Source organism: Cetorhinus maximus, chromosome 10 (assembly GCF_964194155.1).
Source record: "Cetorhinus maximus chromosome 10, sCetMax3.hap1.1, whole genome shotgun sequence".
NCBI lineage: Eukaryota > Metazoa > Chordata > Chondrichthyes > Lamniformes > Cetorhinidae > Cetorhinus > Cetorhinus maximus.
The window spans coordinates 5,951,071-5,966,021 of record NC_135888.1 but is presented as its reverse complement, the minus strand read 5'-3'; the positions used below and the strand labels follow the sequence as shown (position 1 = coordinate 5,966,021).

Below are 14,951 nucleotides of genomic sequence, written 5' to 3'. Positions count from 1 at the left end.
ACAGTTTTAAAAACAACTCTACAGTTCAATTGAACAAATAGCAGTCATTGTTTCAGCAAAATATTGTATGAATATAATGTAATGTTAGCTGTAAAAAGTGTTGAAGAGGCAAATGTTGTTTAATCTTTCTCCTAGATTAATGTGGCTAAACCATGCTCACCTTGATTAATACAGTCATCTACTATTCACTTTTGAAAAAAATGTGTCCAGTCTCAAATTTTTGGTAAAGCAAGGTACTTTGTGCATAATGCTCTTTTGTCATTCTCAAGGGTGAAAGGCAAGTACATGCAAATACTAAATGAATTCACCCCAGTCATTTCAAGTCTGGGTGTGAAATAAACATAAACCTCTGCTGCTCTGACTTCATTGCAATTTTATTATTCCAAAAATATACTTTTACTAAATTGAATTTAGTGGTGTAACTGTGTCAGTAAAAAAGATGATTTCATCTTTCCAAAACACATTTTTCCGTTAAAATTAAATGAAATAAAATCTCTTGCTACTTCTCATGTTGACACAGAATCTTTAAATTTATGTTTCGGATAAACTTATGCTTATCAAATTGAGGGAAAATTGAAAAGCTTTGTAGTATGAGGATAGAACTCTCATAGGTACTACATAATACAGCTGTTTCCCCTGGAAAGGAATGTTTGGGGGCTTGGGCAGTGAGAATGGAGGAAGTGAAAGGGCAGATACTGCAAATCCTCTGTTTGCATGGGGAAATGGAGAGGATTGAGGAGTGGACCAGAATGTCACACGGAATAATCCCTTCTGTATGCTGTATGGGAAAAGGAGAAGATGTGTTTGGTGGTATCATTCTGGAGGTGGCAGAGAATGATCCATTGAATGTGAAGGCTGGTGGGTGGAAGGTGAAAGGAAGAAAGACATGTATTTATTTAGCACTTTCCACCACCATCAGATGTCCCAAAGCGCTTTGCTGCCCATGAAGTTGGGAGAGGTGGTGGTGTAGTGATAATGTCACTGAGCTAGCAACCCAGAAGTGCAAGCTGATGCTCTGGGGACATGGGTTCAATTCCCACCACGGTAGCTGATCGAATTCAAATTCAATTAATAAAATCTAGAATTAAAAGCTAGTCTCACTATTGTCGATTATCATAAACACCTCTCTGGTTCACTAGTGTCCTTCAGGGAAGGAAACCTGCTGTCCTTACCTGGTCTGGCCTACATGTGACTCCAGACCAACAGCAAGGTGGTTGACTTTTAAACACTCTCCGAAATAGCCCTGCAAGCCATTCAGTTGTATGAAACTGCTACAGAAATGTCAATACGGAATGAAACCGGACGGACCACTGGCATCGACCTAGGCACCGGAAATAGCATCAGCACACTGTTGACATTGCAAAGTCCTCCTTGCCAACATCTGGGGATTGTGTCAAAATTGGGAGAAAAACTCTTTATGATGTCATCCTCACCAATCTGCCTGTCACAGATGCATTTCTTCATGGCGGCATCAGTAGGAGTGACCACTTTGTGGAAATGAAGCCCTGTCATCACATTGAGGATACCTTCCACCATGTTGTGCGGTACTACCACCATGCTAAATGGGATAGATTTCAAACACATCTAGCAATGCAAAGCTGGACATCCATGAAACTTTGTGGGCCATCAGAAGCAGCAGAATTGTGTTCAACTACAATCTGTAAACTCATGGCCTGGCAAATCCCCCACTCTACCACTACCGTCAAGCTGGAGAATCAACATTGGTTCAATGAAGAGTGCAGAAGGGCATTCCAGCAGCAGCAGCACCAGGCATACCTAAAAATGATGTGGCAACCCAGTGAAGCTACAACACAGGATCGCTGCATGACAAAAAGCATAAGCAGCATGTGATAGACAGAGCTAAGCAATCCCAGAACCTATGAATCGGATCTAAGCTCTATAGTCCTGCCACATCCAGCTATGAATGGTGATGGATAATTAAACAACTGACTGGAGAAGGAGGCTCCACAAATATCTCCATCATCAATGACGGGGGAAGCCCAGCATATCAGTACAAAAGACGATGCTGAAGCATTTGCAATCATCATCTGGGGAAGTGCCAGGTAGATGATCCATCTCAGCCTCCTCCTGAAGTCCCCAGCATCACAGGTACCAGTCTTCAGCCAGTTTGATTCACTCCATGTGATATCAAGAAATGGCTGAAGGCACTGGATACTGCAAAGGCTATGGACCCTGATAACATTCCCATAGTAGTGCTTAAGACTGGTGCTCCAGAATTAGTGCCCCTGGCCAAGCTTTTCCAGTACAGCTACAACACTGGCATTGTGGAGAATTGTCCAGCTAAGCCCTGTATACCAAAAGCAAGACAAATCCAACTCAGCCAGTTACCACCCCATCAGTCTACTCTCAATCATCAACAAAATTATGAAAGTTGTCGTCGACAGTGCTATCAAGTGGTACTTACTCAGCAATAACATGCTCACTGGTACTCCCTTTGGGTTCTGCCAGGGCCATCTCCTGACCTCATTACAACCTTGGTCCAAAAATGGACAAAAGAGCTGAGCTCAAGAGGTGAGGTGAGCATGATTGCCCTTGACATTTGACATTTGACCGAGTGTGACATCAAGGAGCCCTAGCAAAACTGGAGTCAATGGGAATCGGGGAAAACTCTCCGCTTGTTGGAGTCATACCTAGCACAGAGGAAGATGGTTGTGGCTGTTAGAGGACATTGCTGCAGGAGTTTCTCAAGTTAGTGTCCTAGACCCAATCACCTTCAACTTCATCAATGACCTTTCCTCCATCATAAGGTCAGAAGTGGGGATATTCGCTGATGATTGTACAACATTCAGCAGCATTCAAGATTCCTCAGATATTGAAGCAGTCCGTGTCCATATGTAGCAAGACCTGGACAACATCCAGGCTTTGCCTGATAAAGTGGCAAGTAATATTCGTGCCACACAATACCAGGCAATGAACATCTCCACCAAGAGTTAATCTAATCACTTCCCCTTCACATTCAATGGCATTACCAGTGCTGAATCCCCCACTATCAACATCCTGGGGGTTACTATTGACCAGAAACTGAACTGGACCAGCCATATGAATACTGTGGCTACAAGAGCAGGTCAGAGGCTGGGAATTATGTGGCAAGTAGCTCACCACCTGACTCCCCAAAGCCTGTTCACCATCTACAAGGCACAAGGCAGGAGTGTGATGGAAACTTCTCCACTTGCCTGGATGAGTGCAGCTCCAACAACACTCAAGAAGTTCAACACCATCCAGCACAAAGTTGCCCACTTTATTAGCATCCCATGCACCATCTTAAACATTCACTCCCTCCACCACCAATGCACAGTGGCAGCAACAAGTACCATGTACAAGATTTACTGCAGCAATTTGCTACCAAGGCTCTTTCGACAGCACTTTCCAAACCCATGACCTTCACCACCTTGAAGGACAAGCACAGCAGATGCATGGGAACACCACCACCTGCAAGGACCCCTCCAAGCAACACATCATCCTGATTTAGAACTATTTTGTCATTCCTTCATTGTCGCTGGGTTAAAATCTTGGAACTCGCATCCTAACAGCACTGCGGTTGTACCTATTACACATGAACTGCAACGGTTCAGGAAGGCAGCTCAGCACCATCTTCTCAAGGGAAATTAGGGATGGGCAATAAATGATGGCCTAACCAGTGATGGCCACGTTCCATGAAAGAATAAATTTTAAAAAGTACTTCTGAAATATTGTCGATGTTGTAATGTTGGAAACGCAGCAGCCAACTTCAGCCCACGAATTCCTGCAAACAGCAATGTGATAATAACCAATAATCTGTGATGTTGATTGAGGGATAAATATTGGACCGGGCACCAAAATAACTCCCCTGCTCTCCTTCGAAACAGTGCCATGGGTTCTTTCACATCCAGCTCAGAGGGGAAGTGGAACCTCGGTTTAATGTCTTATCTGAAAGACGGCACCTCCAACAGTGCAGCACTTCCACACTACTGCATTGGAGTGTCAGCCTAGTTCTTTGTGCTCAAGTTTTGGAATGGGACTTGAAACCACAACCTCTGGCTGATTGGTAGGCTACCATCTGACCCAAGGCTAACACAGGTGAAGACCAGGAGAACCCTATCATGGCTCTGGGAGAGAGGGTAAGGGGTGAGAGTAGAAGTGCAGAAGTGGAATGAACTGGAAGGTATACAGAGGTCAGCACTATGACTACTGTTTTTCTTGAGATATATTAATAACTTAAACATAGGTATGCAGAGTACAATTTCAAAGTTTGCAGCTGACATAAAAATTGGAAGTATGCTGAACTTTGAGGAGGATAGTGATAGATTTCAAGAGAACATGTGCTGGTGGAATGGGCAGACACATAGCTGAAATTTAAAGCAGAGAAATGCAAAATGATACATTTTGGTAGTAATAATGAAGAATGAGGAAATAAAAGATACAATCCTAAAGTGAGTGCAGGAACAGAGGAACCTGGGGATTCAAATGCACAAATCGTTGAAGGTGGCAGGATAGATTGAAAAAGTGATTAAAAAGGCATACACAATCCTGGGCTTTATAAAGAGGCATATAGAACAGCAAGGAAGTTACGATGAACTTTATTAAACACTGATTTGGCCTTAACTGGAGTATTGTGTTCAATTATGGGCACTGCACTTTAGGAAGGATGTTAAGACTTTTGAGAGTGCAGAAATGATTTATGAGAATGGTTCTAGGGATGGAAGACTTCAATTAAGTGGATAGATTGGAGAAGTTGGTTTTATTTGCTTTAGAGAAGGTTGAGAGGAGACTTGATAGAGGTGTTCAAAATCATGAGTAAATGGGGCAAAACTATTCCCAGTAGCAGACGAGTCGAGAACCAGAGGACACCAAAAGCGACACAAAGAAAAACACATTGAATGGTTTGGATTTGGAATGCACTGCATGAGAATCTAGTGGAGGCAGGTTCAATTGTGGCTTTTAAAAGGGAATTGGATAAGCACCTGAAAGGAAAGGAATTGCAGGTCACTAGGGGAGTGGGACTAGCCAAACCGCTTTTGCAGTGAGCCACTGTGGGCTTGATGAGCTGTAACTCTATGATTCTATAGTTGAGGCCCTGTAAACCAGGGAGGCAAGTCCTAAGGAGATTTCTAACATCCACTGTATTTGGCTTTTGCATGTCCACAGGTTCAGATTACCCACTTTGGGGTTCTTATGGCCAGCAGAGAGTTTTATTCCATGAGTCTATACTGCATTCAAGCCCAGGCCTTAAAAGTTGAAAGGACAGAGTGTATCTTTTTCCCATTTTCTCCGTCTTTCATTTACTCCGCTAGAGAAGTAGGCCATGCTTGGTGTTTGGTTTTACAGGTAATGGGAGCAGTGTCTTGCTCAACTGCCTACGTTTCAGGTATGAGGCTAGACAGTGAGTTTTAGCAGGTTAATTGACCCAGGGCAACATAATCTGGTTCTGTTTGCTTGATCTGGATGCAGGTGCCCTTTCCAGAAGGGTCACTGGATAACACTCAGAGCTGTGAACTCTGCAATTCTAGTGTCTACCCTATCGAGATCAACTAACTTATCACAGAAAAGCAATTGTATTGAGACATTCCCAGTCCAATGACTAAGTTAGATTATGATATATTCGCCCAAGGCAGAACTTGAATATAGTTGGGTGGGGCTGGGGAGGGGGGGTTGGTGGGGGAGGTTGGCAGGGGGGGGTGAGGAACAAATTCTATTTACATTACACTTAAACAAATGAAGGCTGCTGACCTTGTTCCACTATTAGCTTTAGTTCAAAAATATATTATTAATTTCTTCTTTCGTATTCAAAAGCAACATTCCAGCAACATATGTAAAACTTGCATCTCTTAAGCTCTGCAAGGTTTGAAATAAATGTGCCTTGGTCAGTAAAAGATTTGCAGGTTCTTTCCTTCAAGCCCTTAAGCCTTTTTGAGTGAATTGCTCTTATATTTCATAATGATTCATGGGTGGCTTGTTGGCAGGTGCCTTATAAAAACAAGGGTAACACAAGGTCCTGTGGCTGAAGGTAACGCATTTTAAATGTGTTTGTGTGGAACTGCAGAACAATAAGGCTTCCAAAACTGGAAGGTTACCAGCATTCCACTCACTAGACTTGTCCATTTACCTCATTCTAACTGAAATGCCTCCTCATGTCATTACACAAATGTATGAAATATATGCATCTCAGAAAAAAGTAAATCTGTTCTTGTTACAAAATTGTAGCGCTTTTTAAAAATGGTACAAACATTTTTTTTGAGACAACTGAATTCCAGAGTCTAAATCATTCTTCTTATTCCATTTATTTAGTATAGCTGTTTTTCAGTTTGAACTTTTGACTTATGAACCAATTGTTTTGGAAACTTCTCCATTACCGCCTGTTTTGCTGGAGCCCCAAGTGAGACACTTTACTGGTTGCCATCAAAATAAATAGCTCATGTTTTTGAATGATAGTATGATAAAGGAGGACTATGGCTTGGAATCAAGCTTAGCCCTTTATGCTGTACCCTGCAATCTTTCTAATCTCATCATTGTTTTTTAAACCTTCGTTCTTTACTTTAAAATTACTCTTTTTTTATTTTAGCTTTTTTCCCCTTTTTAGCTTCAATTGCCACAAAATTTGGATGTATAGCACCCATATTTTCAGTACTACCTATGCAGGTTCAGATGTAGAATGGTGTCCACACTTCTGGTGTGGGCACTACTGGATGCCATTTTGGAGAGGTCATTAGTTGGGAGTCTGTGCCAGAGGAATGCAGAGCAGGCAGATGATGACATCAATCATTATGTTGATTTAACTGTAGCAATACTATTTTCAACCTCACCGCCTCTACTGATACCTCATGCGTGTGGTCAGCAACAGGAAGAATCCCCACCTGCACTTTCAGGTTAGTTGCTGATTGACTTTTACTGGCTGTTGCTAAGTTAGTAAAAGTATTTTGTGGTTTGTATGCTACTTAAAGTTGTGATGTCTATAGAGGGCTGTTTTAACAAGTAGATTTCACTTCAAGGGCTCTGCTCAGACCTCTTGCACCTGGTCATGGGTGCTGTAGTTTCCAGCCCCATTTGCTGGCAGCATGATGGGGAGAATGTGGTGAGATGAAGGAGGACAAGCTGATCAGAGGCAGGAGGGCTTTCAGAAGGAGATCATATCCACCCCAGGTCCTTACGGAGGAATTCTCTTTCTTCAACCTCAACCAGGAATTCGCTAAAGAGTTGCTCCTTGAAATCAGCCACATGCTGTAGGTAGATGTGCAACTTAAAAGCAAGGCAAGGAGGTCAATGCCAGTGACTGTGAAGATGACTTTGGCCATGAACTACTTTGTGTCAGGCTCCTTCCAGGTTGGAGCAGGGGTCATCTCCAACATCTCGCAGTTCAGTTCACTGTCCACTGTTCTATAAGAGAGGTGACTGATGCATTGTGTGGGAAGGAAGGATAATACATTGCCTCCTCTCTTTCTGCAGAGAAGCAGGCAGGGTGTGCACATGGCTTTGCCATGATAGGGGGCTTCCCCATGCTCCAGGGATGCCACCGACTACACGGCTTTCCAGAACACTGCATGTAAATTCAGGAATGTACCACAACTGTAAAGCATTCCACTCGCTGTGTGCTTGTGTGTCTCCAAGCTCAACACGTCATGCAGGTGAATGCCCGGTGCCATGGCAGCAGTCGTAATTCCTTTATTCTGAGCCAGTCCTCTGTTCCCTTATTATTGGAGTCACCGCATCAAACTGGATGGTGGCTGCTGGGAAACAGGGACTATCCATTGACCACCTGGCTCATGATTCAGGTATTCAACCCAAGCACACCTGGGCAGCATGCATATAACAAGATCACTGCAGCTACAATCAAGAAGAACATTGGGGTGTTTAAGTAATGCTTGCATTGCCTGGACCACCCTGAAGAAACACTGCTGGACCCTACAGAGCGTGTGTCACGATTCATTGCAGCTTGCTGCACCTTGCACAATCTCGTCACCAAGTGTTTGGAGCCGCTCAGGAGAAGAAGGAGGATGGAAGGAGGCAACCAACACATCCCCTTCGATCGGGCTGTCTGTGATCGGCTTATCTGGCTGCAGTACCAGTAAACACAACCCCAATTCCCCATTCAGACAACAGTCACACATCTTAGCATCCCTCTGTTACAGCCCCTCTCACCATCCTTTTGGCCACGTCTGAGACTTGTAATTCAGAGAAGATTGTGGGATGAGGGGAAAGTAGGATGTGAGAAAGATATTAGGTATGAGCAAACTGCTGCACCAGAATATGCCTTTAAGAAGTGCAGACTGGCATTAAGCAATGCAGGCTAGTTTTAAGTGGTCCTATCCTGCACAAACGTGGACACCCTGTTAAGTTGTGCAGCCATGCAACAGCATGTCCAGTGCTGGGCTGCATGCAGAAATCACTTAATTGAGCAAGTAGCCTGAAGTTTGCACACTTTCTGGATCGGAAGGAACATGGGCAGGTTAATCCTGCATCACGATTCCTAGGCCCATTTTCAGGATTGATCAAATCTTGCCCCCAGTATCTTTCGCATATTCAATATTTTTGCTTTTTCCTAGTGCTTCATTCCTCCTCTCTAATGTCTCCTTGGTGCAGTTTGCTTTGTGCATGTTCAAAGTATTTCTTGCTGTTTTGGTTTTAAGTCTGTCCTTGACCTCTCTCCAGAGTTCTTGTTGAGTATTTTATCAATCCTTCTCTGTCTTTTAGTGCTCATTTCTTTTCGTTTTCTTTGCTTATTTGTCATTTTGTTGCTGCTGCTGTTTCAGCCAATTTGATCCTTTGAGGAATAGTCTCAGCTTTACTACAACCCCCAGAATCCTTTCCTTTTTATTTTTCATTAGTTAAGAGAGAGTTAATTTGATGCTAATCCACGACCCAATAATTCTGTTTGTGTGTGGGAAGTGCTGTGTACTTTTCCTGTGCTTGAATGGTGAGGCCTGAGGATCCTTAGATAGCATGATGGGATACGAATCAGGTTGGGAATTGGAAGGCTGGGCAATGCCGGGTTGGGGATTGGGCACCCAAAAATTGGGGGATAGGCAGTATGAGAATCTGGGGCGAGTTGGGTAAGGGCTGCAGGGAATATGGTGCCAGGGATTGGGGAGGTTAGGAGGGGGAGGATCATCAACCTTAAGGTTGGATGGGCAGCATTTAGAATAACTTTAATTAGATCCTTAATGGCCTTAATAGGCCGTTTACATATTGGTGGGCGCGTGCCCACCAAACAAAACATCGCTACTGAGTGCGATGACGTCAGGACGCATGCCTGACGTCATCGCGCGTCATTTTATGCATCAGCGTGTCGGGCCCGCGCTCGCACGCTGACCAGAAAATTCTGCCTCTGGTTACAGGGTGTTTAGGAGAGATAGAAAGGAGGAAAAGCGAGGGGAGTGGCAGTATTGATTAAAGATGGCATTGCAGTACTGGAGAGAGAGAGTTCTGGGGGTCAAGGACGGAATCTTTCTGGCTGGAGGTAAGGAATGAAAAAGGTGCAATAACATTGTTGTAGTATATAGACCACCAACTAGTGGAAGGGATGTAGAGAAACAAATTAGCAAAGAAGTTACAGAGAGGTGCAAGAATTATAGAGTAATTATAATGGGGGACTTCAATTATCCTAATATAGAGTTGGATAGGAATAGTGCACAGGTACAAGAGGGGTGAGAGTTCCTGGAATGTATTCAAGATAATTATCTGCAGCAGTATGTTTCCAGTCTAATGAGAGGGAAGGCACTTTCGACCTGATTCTGCAGAATGAGTTTGCCCAAGTGGATCAAATGTCAGTGAGAGAGCAATTAGGGGACAGTGACCATGGTATCATAAGGTTTAGGTTGGCCATGGAGAAGGACAAGGAACAATCCAGAGTAGAGATAATTAATTGGGGGAAAGTCAATTTCAATGGGATGAGAATGGATCTGAGTCATGTGAGTTGGAATGAAATGTTGGCAGAAAAGACAGTGACTGAACAATGGGATACCTTCAAAGAAAAAGTATTGCAGGCAATGTCGGAAGGTATATTCCTTTGAAAGGGAAAGGCAGGACAAATAAATCCAGAGCACCCTGGATGACAAGAGAGATAGAGGTGAAGATGAAAAGGAAGAAGTGCGCGTACGACAGATGTCAGGTCAAAATACAATGGAGAATCAGGCTGAATATAGAAGGACCAGAGGAGAAGTGAAAAAAACTAATAAGAAAAGCAAGGAGAGAGCATGAAATGAGACTAGCAGCTAATATAAAAGGGAATCCCAAGGTCGTCTATCAGCATATAAATAATAAAAGGGTGGTAAAAGAAAGAATTGGACTGATTAGGGATAAAAAAAAGGGACTCGCTTGTGGGGGCAGGTGAAATAACGGAGGTATTAAATGAGTACTTTGCATCAGTCTTTACAAAGGAAGAAGGTGCTACCCAGGCTGAGGTGAGAAAGGAGGTAACTGGTACACTAGAAGAGTTTACAATTGAGAAGGAGGCGGCTTTAGAAAGGCTATCTTTACTTAAAATTGATAAGGTATCAAGACCAGATGAGGTGCATCCAAGGGTACTGAGGGAGATGAGAGTGGGAACTGCAGAGGCACTAGTGATAATCTTCCAGTCTTCCTTAGTGGTGCTAGAAGACTGGAGAATTGCGAATGTTACACCCTTGTTCAAAAGAGGTGCAAGGATAAAGCTGGCAACTACAGACCAGTCAGTTTGACTTTAGCGATGAGGAAACTTCTGGAAACAATAGTTCGGGACAAAATCAATAGTCACCAAGACAAGTGCAAGACAATTAATGAAAGCCAGCATGGGTTCATTAAGGGAAAATCATGTTTAATTAGGTTGCTGGAGTTTTTTGAGTAGGTAACAGAGAATGCTGATAAGGGCAACGCTGTTGATGTGGTGTATATGGATTTTCAAAAGGCATTTGATACAGTGCCACACAACAGACTTGTGATCAAAATTCTAGCTCATGGAATAAAGGAGAGAGTAGTCACTTGGATAAGAAATTGGCTGAGGGACAGGAAACAAAGAGTAATAGTTAATGGATATTTTTCAGATTGGAGGAAGGTTTGCAGTGGAGTTCCCCAGGGGTCAGTGTTGGGACTTGCTTTTCCTGATATATATCAATGACCTAGACTGTGTTATTCAGGGCATGATGTCATAATTTGCAGATGATACGAAGATTAGAAATATTGTCAACTGTGATGAGGATAATCTTGAACTTCAAAAGGACATAGACATGTTGGTGGATTGGGCAGGCAAGTAAGTAGCAGATGAAGTTCAATGCAGAGAAGTGTGAGGGAGGGATTCATTGTGGCAGGAAGAATATGGAGAGATGGTATAAAATAAGGGGTGAAACTCTAAAGGAGATGCAGGAACAGAGCGACCTTGGTGTATATGTACATAAGTCATTGAAGATGGCGGGGCATGTTGAGAGAGCAGTTAATAAAGCATATAGTATCTTAGGCTTTATTAATAGAGTCATTAAGTACAAGAGTAAGGAGGTCATGTTGAACTTGTATAAAACATTAGTTAGGCCTCATCTGGAGTACTGTGTCCAGTTCTGGGTGCCATACTTGTGGAAGGATGTGAAGGAATTGGAGAGAGTACAGAGGAGGTTCACAAGAATGATTCCAGGGATGAAGAACTGTAACTATGAGATTAGGTTGGAGAAGCTGGGACTGTTTTCCTTGGAGAAAAGACTGAGAGGAGACTTGATAGAGATATTCAAGAACCTGAGGGTATGGACAAGGTAAACAGTGAGAAACCATTCCCACTCAAGGAACTATCAAGAACTAGAAGGCACAGATTCAAAATAATTGGTAAAAGCAGTAAAAGTGATATGAGGAAAAATTCTTTCACCCAGAGGGTGGTTGGAGTTTGGAACAAACTTCCTGAGAGGGTGGTGGAGGCAGGTTTGATCAAGGTATGCAAAGGAAAATTGGATTGCTATCAGAAAAGAATGAATGTGTAAGGTTATGGGGATAAGGCAGGGGAGTTGGTACTAAGTAAAATGCTTTTTCAGACAGTGCAGACTCAATGGGCTGAATGGCCTCCTTCTGCGTTGTAAAGATCCTGTGACTCTGTAAAATCCTGTTTCTGTTGTGGGCAAAGGTCAGATATTTTCTGTTAACCAATATGGCAGGCAGTGCAGTTATGGCAATAGTATGCACACTTCTTGTTTGGCATATTAGAACTTTAGTAGTCCAATAACGCCCGAGAAACTAATTCTAGGTTTGTGTTCCCTGGCAAAAGTGAAATTTTATCATATTTATAGATTAGCAAGCAATTTCAATCTTGTTAGGTAGTGTGGGTAAAATGCATCTCAAATAGCATGGCGATAACTCCCCTTGAACTTCGAAGGAAGTGAGTGAAAGAAAGGTGATGCATTATGGCAGAGCACTTTATGCCTGAAAAGTAAGCAGAAGTCACACTCAAGTTCTATTCAATTAAATTTCTGGACCACTTCCATGTAAAGGAATTATTTGTTTTTTTCTTAAAAAAACCAAAATCTTCTCAGCTGGAAGCTACATTGTCAGCTACTTCTCATTTGTGTTATAACATGTGGTACATACTTATTTGACAACCTGGTCTGCAATACTTCTACTTTAGTTATGAGGTTATTGTATAAATGTGACTCTTACAGATTATTTAGATTATTATGCATTGATGCTTAATTGTCAAAATGCTTAAAGAATTGGTGATTTTAATTTGCACAAACATCAATTTTCAACAATTCTGGAATGAGAAATTAATTTGATGCAACACCTAACTCTGCAATGTACTTAATGTAAAAAAGTGTGCATGATATAGATGTCTGATTCTACTCCAAAGGGATTCTTGTTTAATTTTGCAGAAGAATGAATTTTCTTTCACAGAAACAAGTTAATTTGTTAAAATCAAGATTCATGAAATTCCTTCCATAAACCTTTAAATGAGAGAGCATAGACATTTTCAAAAATGTTAAGACATACATTTCAACAGAAGGTTGGTTGGGCCCAGGATATCATATCTTAACTTATGTTGGAATGGAGGCGGGTGGGATTTTAAAATGGCTGTCTGATCCGTTTCCGTGATTCCCGCTGTCATTGTGGGATTTTTATTGCTACAGGATAAGGATGCAGGTAGTAAGCCCCCATGCAGCAATCCCGCTTTTGCCTATTCCATTGTGGGGGTGGGCATTTTAGATCCTTCCACTATTTCCATGGATTGAGGCCCATTTTGTTAGGTGACATGATTCACTGCACTTCAGAGGAATCATGAACTATGGAGGAACCCTAGTCTGGAGCCAGGAACCTTTTGACAGGTGAGTTCAAAAGGTGTTGGCAACTTCACATGTCCTAATGTAATGGTGTATGATAAGTTAAATATGTTTTTAAGACAATGATTAATGATAGTACTTTGTTTAGAAAAGGTAAATGACCATTAAATTGACCAGCATTGTGAAAGTGTTCAGCTGCATTAGGACACTTCAAGAGTATAGGGACTAAGAATTTAATTGTCAATTTCCCCCTGTGATTTGATCTTTTCTTTGATTGACAGTTCAGCTACCTGTTCAACCTTTTGAAGCAATGGAGTAGATAGCCATTTTAATGTATCCAGCTCTAGCGGCTTTGTTGACGCAGCTATATTTAGAATCCAATTATGAATGCTTGGTTGAGCTCCAAGCCCTACTAATAGATTCAGCTCAGCAGGGGTAGTTGATAAAGTTGTCGAAGGGACTGTGAGCCTTGTTTGATAGTTTTATAAACAGTTAATAGGATTTAAGTTTTTTGAATGGCTGTTTGTTTATTTTGACAGTTTTGAGTACTTAAGAGGGTTAACGTTTTTCAAGCAAAGTTTGAATGGCTGTTTGACAGTTTTATGAGCTCCTAAGGATTAAACTTTTTGAAGGTTTTTAAATGGCAGTTTGTTCGCCTTGAAAGTTTCATGATTATCTTAAGACTTCCCAGTGCTTCTATCGGACTCGTGAGTTCAGTCCATAGTGGATACAGGGTGAGGGGGCATGGGGAAATGGAGAAGAATTTGAGGAGTTATAGAGGGGGCATGGGGGAGTGGGTGGAGGTGATGAGGGGTGGGTTAGGGTGCCTAATTTTTCACAGAACTGGACCAATATCTCAGTGAATGGAGATGGGTCTTCTAACTTTCTCGCCTCCGTTTCCACCTTGGGCCTGCTTCAGAAGGTGGTGGCCCTGGCTCCAGCCAGTTCCCGCCACCCCACCATGCAAATAGTGTAGGAGAGGAATTGCCAAGCAGCAGGTGGGATCGCTACGTCGGGAAATGGCCTGACTTGCAATTCCTGCCTCAAGGATGAAAATCCAGCCTTGATGTGTAATAGAAGAAAAAAGACAAATAATCTGAAAATTAGCTGTTTTGAATTATTTAATGTACATCTTTAGGTAGTTTAGTAGTTCCTATGTATCATTACTCATGATATCAGTTTTATTATTTAAACAGAATATTAATTAATTGTCATCAGATTTAATTAGTGGAATCAATCACTGTTTTGAGCTTCTTGGCCCAATAAAGCTTAATGTTTTTTTAATATAGTGGCAGCCATGCAACAACAGCTCTGGTCGGTCATCAATGACAATCAATTGATAAAAATATTTCATTTCTCTAAATTTTGTTTTGGGAAGATCTTCTTGCTTAGATAATAAAACTACGCATGATTTACTACTGTCCTTTAGATGAAAGGCTAAATTGAAAATTGGTTCATTATTCAGGCCACACCCGTTTGTCATTCATGTAAAAAAAAAGTAACATTAAAGGAGATTCAGTCTTCACATTGTAAAAAGTCATAAAAGTACAGATTATCTTTAGAAGATATATATATACTATTCTAGTATTTTCATATTCTGAAATCCCCCATTAAGTCATCAAAAAATGTGTACAGAATTATACGACTTTGTCAATGTGTGGCCTCTGATTTAACATCTGCCTTGACTTCCTTAGAATTTGGAAATTATGTTTAATCTCTGGCCAGATGCAAACA

General features: G+C 41.9%; 1 protein-coding gene across 1 annotated transcript in view; it reads left to right on the top strand.

Moving 5' to 3' along the window:
• LOC144686120 (nuclear receptor subfamily 6 group A member 1) overlaps positions 1-14,951 on the top strand; it is a 299,137-nt gene that overhangs the window by 230,468 nt on the left and 53,718 nt on the right. The window lies entirely within an intron of this gene.